Genomic DNA, 12,104 nt, shown 5'->3' on the forward strand with positions numbered 1-12,104 from the left:
AGGGCTTTGAAAAACCCTCAAACTGGTTGGTAAATATATACCAGCACCACACTGTGCCCCTCCTATATTTTCATAACACCGTGAACACCATTTATTTCTTTGTTCATTCAGTGAATGTTTCCTCACTCGCTGCCTACTACATGTCAGATACTGTTTAGTGCTGAGGGTATAAAGGGGGGCAAATACAGTCTCTGCCGCCATGGAGCTTACAGTGCTGAAAGGGGAGACTTGCCTTATTCAAATATTCACGTAAATAAAAAGCAAAATGATAATTATGTTAAGAACTAAAAATCCTTTTCATAGGATATGGACTCTAGTCTAGGAAGGTCTTCCTCAGCTAAAATCTGAAGGATAATTTGAGATTGAGGAAGGAACAAGGTGAGGGAACAGCATTGTAGGCCAAGGGAACGGCATGTGCTGTGCTCAGAGGGAGCATGGCTCTCCAGAGTAAGGGAAGGAAGGTAGGAGTGTGCAAGAGGGAGCCAGGAAGCTTGGGAGATGCAGCTGCAGAATTAAGGCCACATGGAGTTGCATAGGCTTTCGTAAGCAGTTTCACCGTTAGCCCAGGAGCAATGGGAAATGACTGTCTTCAGCAGGAAGAACACCTGGGGTAGTGGAAAATCAGCACCGCAAGGTGGTTCAGAAATCCACTCTGGGGCCAGGTTGCTTGGCTCGGAATGCTGATTCTGCTGCTTACCAGCATCTTACAAGTACCTTCTCTGTGCCTCAGTTTCCTCATGGGTTAACGGTGATGAAATAATACCTACTTTAAAGGGCTCCTAGATGCGCTTGTTTGATTAAATAAATAAAAACATCTTTGGTATGATAGGTGAATATAGCTGGTGGCCTGCGGTCTCATAGGGGATGCAGACATAAAGAAATAATTATAACTTAACATGAAGTAAGCACAAGAGATAGTGTAACACGAAGGGGTGGGTGAGCTTGGTTTCCAGTGGTATTATGGGCATAGTGGAGGGCATGGTCAATTGGAGAGAACGGGGTGATGCTGAGTTGGAGAGAACAGCACTAGACGCTGTGGCGGTACACAATGACACCGTGCCCAGAAACGTAAAGCTTAGTGTGGGGAACAGACATGAATAAAACACAATGGGGGAAACCTTGTGGGAGAGGTTCAAGTAAGATGTGATCACTTTCCACCAGAAAGCAAGTGGGGAGGCTTTGTGGAGGAGGGCCCAGCACCGTGGCTGACTGCACGGGCCCTGGAGTCAGGCCAGTTCAGTCCAGAACGCTAACATTGTACCTCACTAGTATATAATTTGACCCCTCTAACCCTCAATGTCCTCTTTAGTAAAGTGGGAATCCTATATAATAAAAGGCTAATATGCAAATTGACCAAATGGAGGAACGACGGTCGCTATGACGTGCATTGACCACCAGGGGGAAGACGCTCAACGCAGGAGCTTCCCCCGGTGGTCAGTGCACTCCCACGGGGGAGTGCTGCTTAGCCAGAAGCTGGGCTCAAGGGAGTGGGAAAGCGGGCCTAATCTGGCAGGCGGACATCCCCCAAGGGGTCCCAGACTGCAAGAGGGTGCAGGCCAGGCTGAGGGACCCTCCTTCCCTCCCCCCCACCCCAAGTGCACAAATGTTGTGCACTGGGCCTCTAGTAGTAATAATAATGAATAATGACACCTAGCTCATAGGGTTGATAAGAATTCACAGTTAATGCATGTGAAGTCTTAGCATAAAACATGCAATAATTGTTAAGCTGTTGTTTTTATTACATTATGAGTTGAACCTTGAGCGAGAAGAACTTTGATCAGCACTGAAGGAATAACATGAGAAAAGCCACAGAAGTCGAAGAGCTTCAGACACACTTAGAGAACAAGTCAGTGCCAATGAAAGTATGGTTACCAGTACCAACCCATGAACAGTCTTTACGGGTCCATGGTGAGATGAATATCGAAAGTGAGAGTAAAAATTGAGAAAGGAAGAGAAAAACAAATCAACAGTAAGCTTATATTTGTATCCTTGTGTGCTCATAATAAACACTGGGACTTGTAGATTATTTTGTCTTTTTAAAAAAAATTTTCTAGCAGGTTTTTAATGTCTTAAGAAACTGACAGTCCTTAAAGATTGGAAATAATAAAAGCTTGGCCTTCACTCCGGATAGTTTGAGGAAAAGCAATTCCATGGAGCTGGCTGAGCACCACAGATAAGCCTGGGAAGGTGGGCCCTGGTCACATTGAGAAGAACTTCCTGGAACCTTGAATGCCTCAGAGTTCATACGTGACTCGGTGGGCAACAGGGTTACTAAAGGTTTAGAGAGATGTTAACTGAGGTTATGTGGATGCAGATGAATGGACATTGCATGCTTTGTGCTCCCTTACCTGTCTCCCCCCCACCCCCCAACAAGCATATGGTTTTTCTTTTTAAATTAAAAGATTTGTTTTTTCTGGTTGAGAGGAGAGACCTGGATTGCTCGTGTTTCTCAAAGATAACTGTTTGTAATAAGAGATCAACCAAAGAACTTGTATGCGTATACGCATAACCAATGAACATACACAATGGGGGGTGGGGTGGGGTGAAGGCCGGGGCTGGGGGCGGGGGCAGGCTGGGAGAGGACAGTGGGGGAAAGGGGGACCTGTGTAATGCTTTCAACAATAAAGAATTTTAGAAAAGTGTTAAACCAAAGGAATGCAAACTTATCAAAACATAACCCTTTGAAATACGTGCGCACACTCTGACCACCAGTGCGGGTGACTGGCTGAGATAAGCTGTTGGGTAATCAGCTGAGCCTCCTCTCTCCTGGGGCACTTCCTGTAATGAATGCACAAGCTGAAGAGAAATGGCTCTTCCCGATCGATCTCTCGGTCCGGTTCCTCTCCTCCGCCTTTCATCTCCGCCGTCTAACTACCCCGCGCCCGCCCGCAGGAGGGAAAGTAACGGTGCAGTGACCGCTTCCCTGGGCGGGCGTTTGGCAGCTCACAAGGCGTGCGGTTCCGGGCACCATTCGGCAGGCTCAGCGCCACCAAAACCTTCTCGGGTGCCTTTCAGCTTCCCAGCCCCCCTGCCCTGCCTGCACCGCCCCTCCGTGAAGCACAAAGTCCCGCTGCCCAGGCCGCCCCGACCTGCGGCCGCAGCACCGCGCGCAGGAGCCGTGCGCACCGCAGGGTCTGAGGGCCACGCGCGTCCCCTTCGCCCCCCCTCCCCCAGGGAAGCAAGGCCACGGGGCTCAGGACCCAAAGGTGAGGCGCCCTAGGGCGCCCCGTGGCCCTCCCTCAGGCCCCCCGATCCCCAGCTGTGCCCCGCCCCGGGCTGTGCTGGAGGTGCGCCCGGCCTCCGTCCCGCCGCCGCCAGCCCCGCCCGGCACCCCGCGGCCCGCCTTCCCGCCTTCCCGCCTTCCGCCCGCCGCGCAGGGGCCGGGCCGCGGTCACGGTCACAGGCTGCGCGGAGGCCCCGACCCGCAGGCTGGGCAGGGAGCCTGCCCCGGGCATCGCCGCCGCCGCTCCGTCGCCGCCGGCAGCCCAACCAGGTGCGTCCGCCGCCCGCCGGCCGTGCCCACCGCTGCTCCGCCAGGCCCTGGCCCCTCCGCGGGCGGCCGAGGCCGGAGCGGCCCCGGGGTTGGACGAGCCCCCCTCCCCCGACGGACGGGGCTGGGGGGCCACAGGGGGACGGGCCTGCGGGCCCAGAACTGGGGAGGCTGCGGGCGTCGGGCTGGAGTGGAGGCTGCAGCACCGTCCGCTGCGCCCGCACGGAGCCTCCAGGCCACCTCCTCTTCCCCGTCTCGGGACCCAGCCCCCAGCCTCCAAGGGCTTTGTCCCGGCCCCTTTGCGGTCCTGTCCCTTTTCCCTTGTACTTTCACTATTGGTGCCATCTAAGCTCTCCGAGGGCAGCGCGGGTCCGACTTGTCAGGTGCCCAGTGGGACTCAGCGCGAGATGGAGTGAGTGAGGCCCTGGGTAGATGGGCAGCCCAGGAAGGAGGCTGAGTGCGTGCACGTGAACTAGAGCCCAGTGAGCGAGCGCCTGCACCGCACAACACGGGCCAAGTGGAGGCGGCGGACACAGGCCGAGGACTCATCTCTGGCAGTTTCCCAAAGGTTGTAAATGGTGGGACTTCGGTAAATGGAGTCATTCTGTTGTGGCTGCTTGAAAGCTGGTTCTGTTTTATGCTGTTTTTAAAGAAAACATGTAATCACAGAAGCACCCCCCCCCCCATATTTACCTGTAGGTCGATTTTTCGTATATGTGTTCCTTAAAAACAAAATGTTTCCAGGCTTTTTCTCGTCCGTGTTTTGCTTTCTACTCAGGACTTTTGGAGAATCATTGTCACCATAATATTACTGAATGCATTTCTGAAAGGTAGGGTGCATCTAAAGGCAGAGAACCACATGCCTCTGCTTTTTGTAACTTGTTTGTAAAACCAGACGTTTCTCTTGCTTTCAGGATGATTTTCAGGATGATGAAGTTTTTTTTTCCGGAGACGGTGCTGGCTGGTTTGTGGGTGATGGGAGAAGGCTGATTCTATGGTCCAGAGAGGGAGAGAGCGATACTTACATGTACGAAGATACTGTGGTTGAGACTATTATGCACCGGTTCTAGGTTTCCAGACCCAGGTTCCGGAAAAGCCGGATCACTGTGGACTTGTCACATGATCTCTTTAGTTCTCAGTTTCATAATCTCCAGGATGAGGGCGGTTAGATGGGGCCTTTCCCTGAGTTAGATTTCAAGGATTCTCTCTCTTATCAGGGGTAAAAGGTGACATTCCGGCTGTTTTCATGGAGTTCTGCTTAGTTCAGCTGCTCTGCTTGGGAACTCTACAATCTTGGGCCTCCTTTCCTCTCCAGAAACTGCAGCTCTCTCCTCTTCTTCCCCACATCTGCTTCCTAAGGGCCTGGGAGTTCAAGGTTGGATAGCAGACTCTGAGCGGGTGGGGAGAACGGAGGGCAGAATTTCACTCTGCATCACCACGGGCTCCCTGTCCCGGGTCTAACTTGTTTTTCCATGCAACCCAGCCTGACCATACCGTCTATTTCCTGCTGAAAACACTTCAGTAATTTCCCACTGCTCTTAGGCTAATGAAGGCAACAAAACTCCATGCGGCCTTAACTCTGCAGCTGCATCTCCCAAGCTCCCTCGCTCCCTGTCTTCTTTCCCTTGCCCCTGAGAGCCATGCTCCCTCTGAACACAGCACGCGTCGTCCCCTCAACCCCAAATGATTTTTTACTTATATTGCCCCGTTTAATTCTTAGTGTAAACCTAAGAGGTAAATACTATTGTAATCCCTGTTACCTTCCTAAATAGAAAGAGTGCTTGGAAAATGGAAAAGTTAGGTACTCAAAACACAGGCAGAGGGAGGCAGGGTTTCTCCCCAAAAGATAGTCCAGGGAAAGCCTGTGTGATGTTGGAAAATGTGGTCCCTGGGGCATTGTGGGTAAGTGAATTTTGGATGGGAGTCCAGGCCAACCTCTTCCTATATATGAATGACAACTAATGCAGACAAGGTACAATGCCTGCAATCGCTGTAATCCAGGTAGAAGAATGCAAGATAAGTTTATATGTCGACCCATATAATTAATCGACAAGAGCAAAAGAGGGGCTCATAAATTAAGTGGAAAATTAATTTGTTTCTTCTTTGTCAGTCAAGGTTAGCCTCATGGAAGGCAGAGACCAATTGCGGCCGCCTGAAAAACCGAGAGTTGATGCCAGTTTGATTTAGCTCAGGAGGCTGAAATTTTATGCCCCGAAGGCTGGTGTGATGGAATAGACCTTCTCATTGCTCACAATATTATGAAGAAAACATTAAAGCAACAATTTTTATTACTTGCCCTGGAGCCAGAGCTTTAAAATGTACTTTCTTCTCCCCCTACCCTCCCTAACCCACTTAGCTTTTAAAAATAAACAACCCATTCGTGTGTTGGCTATCGCCAGATTATTAGTCCTTTCTCTGTATTCCTGAGCCCTGTTTTGTTAATGCAGCAGAGAAGTTGGGCTGGTGTGCGTCTAGATCTCTGGAATTTTTCTTTAGTTATTTTGTTAAGCACATATTAACTTTTGGTAACCGTTTCTTGAGTGTGTACTATGTGCCAGGGAAAGGTGAATGAGACGCTGAGTTTAACTAGGAAAGGAAAGTGACCCATCCACACATAATTACACCACGGATGACATAGAAGTAGTTGCCACTCGTTCTCCTAGGAAAGAGGTCTGGATAGAGCCGAGGAAGACTTCTCTGAGTGGGTGGATTCTGAAGCCTAAAGACCAAGGGAAGGAAGAGGGGTGTTCTAAGCAGAGAGAGAGCTACCTGGGCGAGGAAAAGGAGGCAGGTGTGAGCATGGCACTCCCAGGAAGAGGCGGCCTCAGGAGAGGTCTTGTGAGGTTGGGGCCAGAGAACGAAGGCCCTTGAATGCTACACTATTTAGATTTTACAACAGCCTCTATCATATTTTTTTATGAGTTTCTTTAAGCTGAATTTTTAAGCAGATGATGCTACATGAATTTTCTTTAGGAAATAGCTCCATGAATGATGTTTCAGAGGGAGAGGTAAGGACGCCAGAAGAACATGAGAATGCTATTGCTGTCGTCCACATGAAATAGGGTAAAGGTCTAAACTAGCCTGGGTTTGAGAGATACTCCCAAAATAGAGAGGGTCGGGTTTAATGACTAGCTGGATATGGGAAGTAAGGTTGACAGTAATTCCGAGGCATTGGAATTACTTGACCAGGGGAATGGAGATGCCACTGATGAGAATAATGGATATAAGATGGGGAAGAGGTCTGGGGAGAAAGACAGTGCATAGAGGTCACTGTGGAACATTCAGGAGAGATGCCCAGGATACAGCTTTGACGGTAGCTGTACTATGACATCATACAGTTGAGAACTGCCAAAGGTTATGACAGGTCCTCAGCCTAAAAAGACACATCAACTCCATAAACCACTTAAAAAGAAGGAAAAACCCACACACATCAGACTCGGCTAATGACCATTACATCATATTTAAGGTAAGTTCCTTAGAACTCTAGTTGTTATGCAAGTTCCAGTGAAGGAAAAGGGTTGGGCACTTAAAACAATGAAGCATTAGTAAAAGCCACCAAGAGAAAGCAAAACAGCAACACGGGTAGGAGTAGTTGAAAGGAACAAAGAAGAGTAAATGGCAGGAGCATAGCAGAAAGGGTGGATGGGTAAGGACACAGGTATCGGCGGCTTTGGAGTACAGAGAAGAAACTTGAGCTGGCTCTTCCAAAGAACTGTTACTTCTTACTGTAAGAATACCACAAGCTTTCATTTCTCATCTTATTCAACCTGTCAGGAAGAGACAGATAGGAGATTGTTCAGAGGCACTGGGCAGGGGGTTTGATGTTATTTTGCAGAGAAAGTGCCGGGAGACTTTGAACTAAGGGAAGAATAGCAAAGGTAGGGTAAGATAAAATGAAAAGGAGAATGATTGGGAGGAATTTTTAGAACACTTAATGGATTCTCTGACAAATAGCTGCTAACAAAGAAGGTAGATTGATGCAGTGTTCTCTGAGTATTGTGGCATTAGACTTGCTTGGTAAGAGAGAATTTATTAGTGGAGCACCTTATACTTTAAAATATTTAAAAAATTTGATTGTTACATGAGCCTTCAGAAGCAGGTGCATCCAGACACTATTATCATTTTTTTTTTTTTTTTTTTTTTTTTAAGAAACAAAAATCTGGGTGTTTAGGAGGCTGAGTTTGCTTCAGATGCTATGGCTGGTAAGACGTTCAACCCTCGGTTCTATTCATTGTACCAGGGCCTTGCTTTGCCTTGGAACCTCGGCCTTTTACAGTGTGTCCCTTCCACCAGATGATTTGAGGGCCAACAAAGCCAAGATCTGGGGTGAGGGGCGGTGATGGAAAAGATCCTTAGCACTGACTCTGTTACATGCAGTAGGGATGGTCATGAAGGGTTGTATATCGAGAATATCTGTGGAATGACACCTTCAATATGGTAGAAGTCTACAATATGAAACAGTCTTATGATTAACTCTGCTCTGAGGCAGATATCCCCTTTATAAAGTGAACTTAATCACCCATATATTGTTGGAGAAATTCAGATTTTCATATATGGGTTTTGCCTAAAGCAAGATACCTCTGCAGTAAGCTATACCTATACTGATTATGTTACATGTGAAGACTTTTATTTTTTATCTGCACCTGAGGATATGTTTTTAATGATTTTTGGAGAGAGAGAGGATGGGAGAGGGAGGGAGGGAGAGAGAGAGAGAGAGAGAGAGAGAGAGAGAGAGAGAAAATTGATGTGTGAGAGAAACATCTATCCATTTCATATCAAACTGCAACCTACGTATGTGCAGTATGTGCAGTGACCAGAAATAAACCCACAACCTTTTGGTGTAAGGGATGATGCTCCAGCCAACTGAGTCAGCTGGCTAGGCTGTCAAGTCTTTTCTAATTTGAGCATCAAATATGAAGACAGGGATTGGAGTTGGTCCCCTAATCATTAGAGACCATTTAAAATTATATTAGCATAGTAGGTAATCAGTGTTTGTAGTATGAAAAAAATGAATGAACTCATCATACATACTAGTAATTTTCTTATTACACAGTAGAGCCCATTGGATTAAAAAAACTTATCAAATATAAAATGAGTGGAAGAACTTTTATTCTTGTATTAAATATCCTTAAATGATACATGAACAATGTTCTTAATGTGTATTTCCAATTTAGGACTTTAAACTTTTAAAAATTCCTCTTGAAGAAGGTATTCGATGGTAAGAGGATACAGTGAAGGCATCATACCAAAATAATGTCATATTTTATTGTGTTGCATTTTTCAAAGCAGAGTATGGTTCAATATTTTTCGTTGTTATTGAATTTGTTTTTATTTTGTTTTTCCCATCACTATTTATCTCCTCTATGCCTTCTTCCACTTATATGCACCCCTTCCCCCCCAGCAGTCACCACACTGTTGTCCATGTCCATGAGTTCTCTCTATCTTTTCTTTCTTTAAAGGTGAATGGATTCCCCCATTGGAGATATATCCTTGTTTATCTCCCAACCAAAGTGCTTCCTTATAGCTGGCACGTTAATTCGGACCAGTAGTTTTATTGCTAGCTTTACCCAGTGGCCAGATAAGTTTCTATTGAACGAGTACAAAAAGCGTTTTACATAAATGTTAAGGCACGCCTTAAAATTAAATACCCATTGCATATTGAAGTTATTTATTACATGTTCTTACAATCTAATATCTTTTTAAAATATGATTCTTTGTAACACACTGTGTAATATGAAAACATGAGAATTCTCGTGATCCGTCTGCAATGTGTTGAGGTGGACTCCTCTCTCTTCTGACTTAGTAAGCTGTTGTTTCAATGAATAACAGGAACAGTTCTTGGTAGTTATATCAGCTAAGACCCAGTGTCTGGGCAGGGATCTAGAATGTGACATTTCCTTTTTGTGAGTTTCCCAAAACTACTAAAACTTCACTTTCCAGAGATGGAATAATGACCTCTCAGATCATTTCTCCAAAGCCTTTTCAGGGGAAGGATAGTCTGCTCACGGGGGAAAGAAGGAATCAGCTCTGAAAACACAGAGGAGCCTTTGGCTGTGGAAATTTACAAGGCCCAGAGAGCCCTGAAACATCTTTAGAAGCTGAGCCCAGCAGAATAATGGGAGGCTGTGTGCTGGCTTGGCATTGGAGCCTGTCTGGCACCAACTGCACTGTAAACAACCCTTCAAACATTTGCATCTGCATACATGACATTAGGTACTCAACATGTCCAATTAAACACTTGTCAATGGAAGAAATGTTTGTTTCCTCGGCTGACCTGGTGTCCGCCTGGCCTTTCTGAAGGGGAAGCAGTTTCAGCTGATACTGTTGTATGCTCTTCCTTTGTGGACCTGATCTTGTCCTTCGTGTTCAGAGAAAATTCTTCTTGAAAGCCACGGAGACTGTGCCAAGTGGTGGACCAGGGGATTGGGTTAGGCGACTGAAGAAAAAGGCCCAGGCTCTGAGCGCTTTTCAAAAACCCACTGAACACTTTAGTTTCTTTTGTACAGTTCTAAACTCATAGAGATTAAGAATTATAAAAGTGATAGCAGCTGAGAAAAAGGCTATGTTGATACAGTTTTAATAATATAATTCTTGTAAGTACTGAATTCATTCTTTTTTACATGTCAACAGATATATATTGAACCAATGTTGATAGTGGTGTTGTGTGTGTATGTATCTGTAATGTATAAGTGTCCCTATCCTTGTTTTTCTTTTTTTTTTTAAACATTTTTTATTGATTTCAGAGAGGAAGGTAGAGGGAAAAGATAGAAACATCAGTGTTGAGAGGGAATCATGGATCGGCTGCCTCCTGCACGCCCGCTACTGGGGATTGAGCCCACGACCCAAGCATTTGCCCTAGACTGGAATCGAACCCGGGGGTTCCCTATCCTTGTTGACATACACAGAAAAGCTCAGTTATAAGTCATTGAGATTGTTTCTGGAAACATGATGTAGAAACCGAGGAAGAGAGGAAGTAGGGAGAAAAAACCCATTTAAGTTCTTCTTTAGAAAAGGTCAAGTGTATGAGGAAGTGGGAAGCTTCGTGACCTTGAGTAAATTTCACAGTTCTACCAGCTCGAGTTTCCTAGTTCATAAAATGAGGCGATGTAATAACAGGAACATCAAAGGTTCTTGTCAGGATTGAATAAAATGTTCTATGTAAACTGCTTACAGTAGCAATTGCCTCTTTGTACATGCTCAGTAAATGTTAGGACGGTTAAGCATTCCTCTGTGGTGAAGGGAAGGAGCCAACGAGAGGGAGAAAAAGTAGAAAATGGTTATACTGTGAATAGAAAATTTGGCTTTGGAAAGGAGGGAGGGCAATTCTTTCACCGGGACATGAGCTGAGAAGGACTGTAGTTTTGAGGTGAAGATGAAGCAAGCCAAGGCATCTCGAGGTCATACTGTCTCCTCACTTATGTAGACGCGGAGAGCTGTGGTAGAGCATGAGGGGGGTGGGGGTGGAATTTGGGCCTTACAGGGAATGGAAAACCTTTGTAGCAGCTATGCTGGGGAATTCGATAGGGTTAGCTGAAGATAAATGTAATGGTTGCTAAGCAATGTAGATGACCTAGTTGCGATCAGACAGCCTTAGTCTATAGTGGAGACATTCGGCATAATTCTGTAAATGTTGGTGGTGGAGAAAGGACAGAGAAAATTCAAAAGGTCTTGAAATGGTGAGTTGGGTGTGTAGAAGTACAGTCAGATTGTAGGTGAGGAGGCGTCTTAGTCAGTTCAGGCTGCTGTAACAAAGCGCCATAGACTGGGTGGCTTGTAAACAACAGACATTTGTTTCTCGCAGTTCTGAAGGCAAGAAGTCTGAGATCCTGGTGCCAGCATGGCCAGGTTCTGGTAAGGATCCTCTCCTGGGTTTGCACACTGCCATCTTCTCATATCTCCACGTGGCTGAAGAGCTCTCTGATGTCCCTTTTATTAGGGCAGTAATCCCATGTTTAGGGCTCCACCCTCATGACCTGATTTCCTCCCAAAGACCCACCTTCTAATACCATCACATTGGGGTTAGAATTTCAACATATGAATTTGGAGTGGGGGTGGGGGGTGCTATACAATCAGTTTATTGCAGGAATCTGTTCACCCAGACAGCCAACATCAGTTTAGCTGCTACTCTGTGCCACGTATGTGTTGAGTGATGGAGATACAAGGATGAAGGAAACACAGTTTCTTGAGCTTCTGCTATCTGCTGGGCAGATCATTCACATCACTTCGATCTTTCCCTTGAAAAGCTTTAAGCCTAGTGACATAATCTGGATAATTTCTATTTAGATTGTGGTAAACTTTGAAGGGAGGTAAGCAGAAGGTGCTAGGAAATCAAAGAGGACATTGCACACAGCCTGTGAGAAGAGGAGGAGGCAGGTCAGGGAAAAGATGCTGGGAAAGATGGTGCTTGAGCTGACGCAAGATGACTGTAGGAGAGTGGGGGTAATGGCAGGAAGGGAGAGGAAAAAGCAGAGGAGGTGATTGATTTGGCCAGGGCAGGCAAGAAAAGACTTTAGAGAGAAGGTGTGTAAGATTCTGATGACCAGTTTCAGCAATATGGGTTTCCCCCCACACATCCAAGCAGTTCTCAGACACCAGCGGGGTGTCTTACAATTCA

At 46.3% G+C, this 12,104-nt stretch overlaps 1 protein-coding gene and 1 pseudogene across 2 annotated transcripts in view; both read left to right on the plus strand.

Annotated features, from left to right (window-relative positions):
* Positions 1-1,796: 1,796 nt before the first annotated feature.
* The window catches only part of LOC118670770, a 57,143-nt pseudogene continuing 46,835 nt past the window's right edge, over positions 1,797-12,104 (plus strand).
* CPQ (carboxypeptidase Q) overlaps positions 3,329-12,104 on the plus strand; it is a 338,008-nt gene continuing 329,232 nt past the window's right edge. Inside the window, exon 1 of one of the 2 annotated variants that reach the window (XM_036337810.1) lies at positions 3,329-3,493. The gene's annotated coding sequence lies outside the window, so the exon portion shown is untranslated. The remainder of the gene's footprint in view (positions 3,494-12,104) is intronic. The other variant, XM_036337808.1, reaches the window with a different exon arrangement.

This window comes from Myotis myotis, unplaced genomic scaffold (assembly GCF_014108235.1).
Source record: "Myotis myotis isolate mMyoMyo1 unplaced genomic scaffold, mMyoMyo1.p scaffold_m19_p_16, whole genome shotgun sequence".
Classification (NCBI taxonomy): domain Eukaryota; kingdom Metazoa; phylum Chordata; class Mammalia; order Chiroptera; family Vespertilionidae; genus Myotis; species Myotis myotis.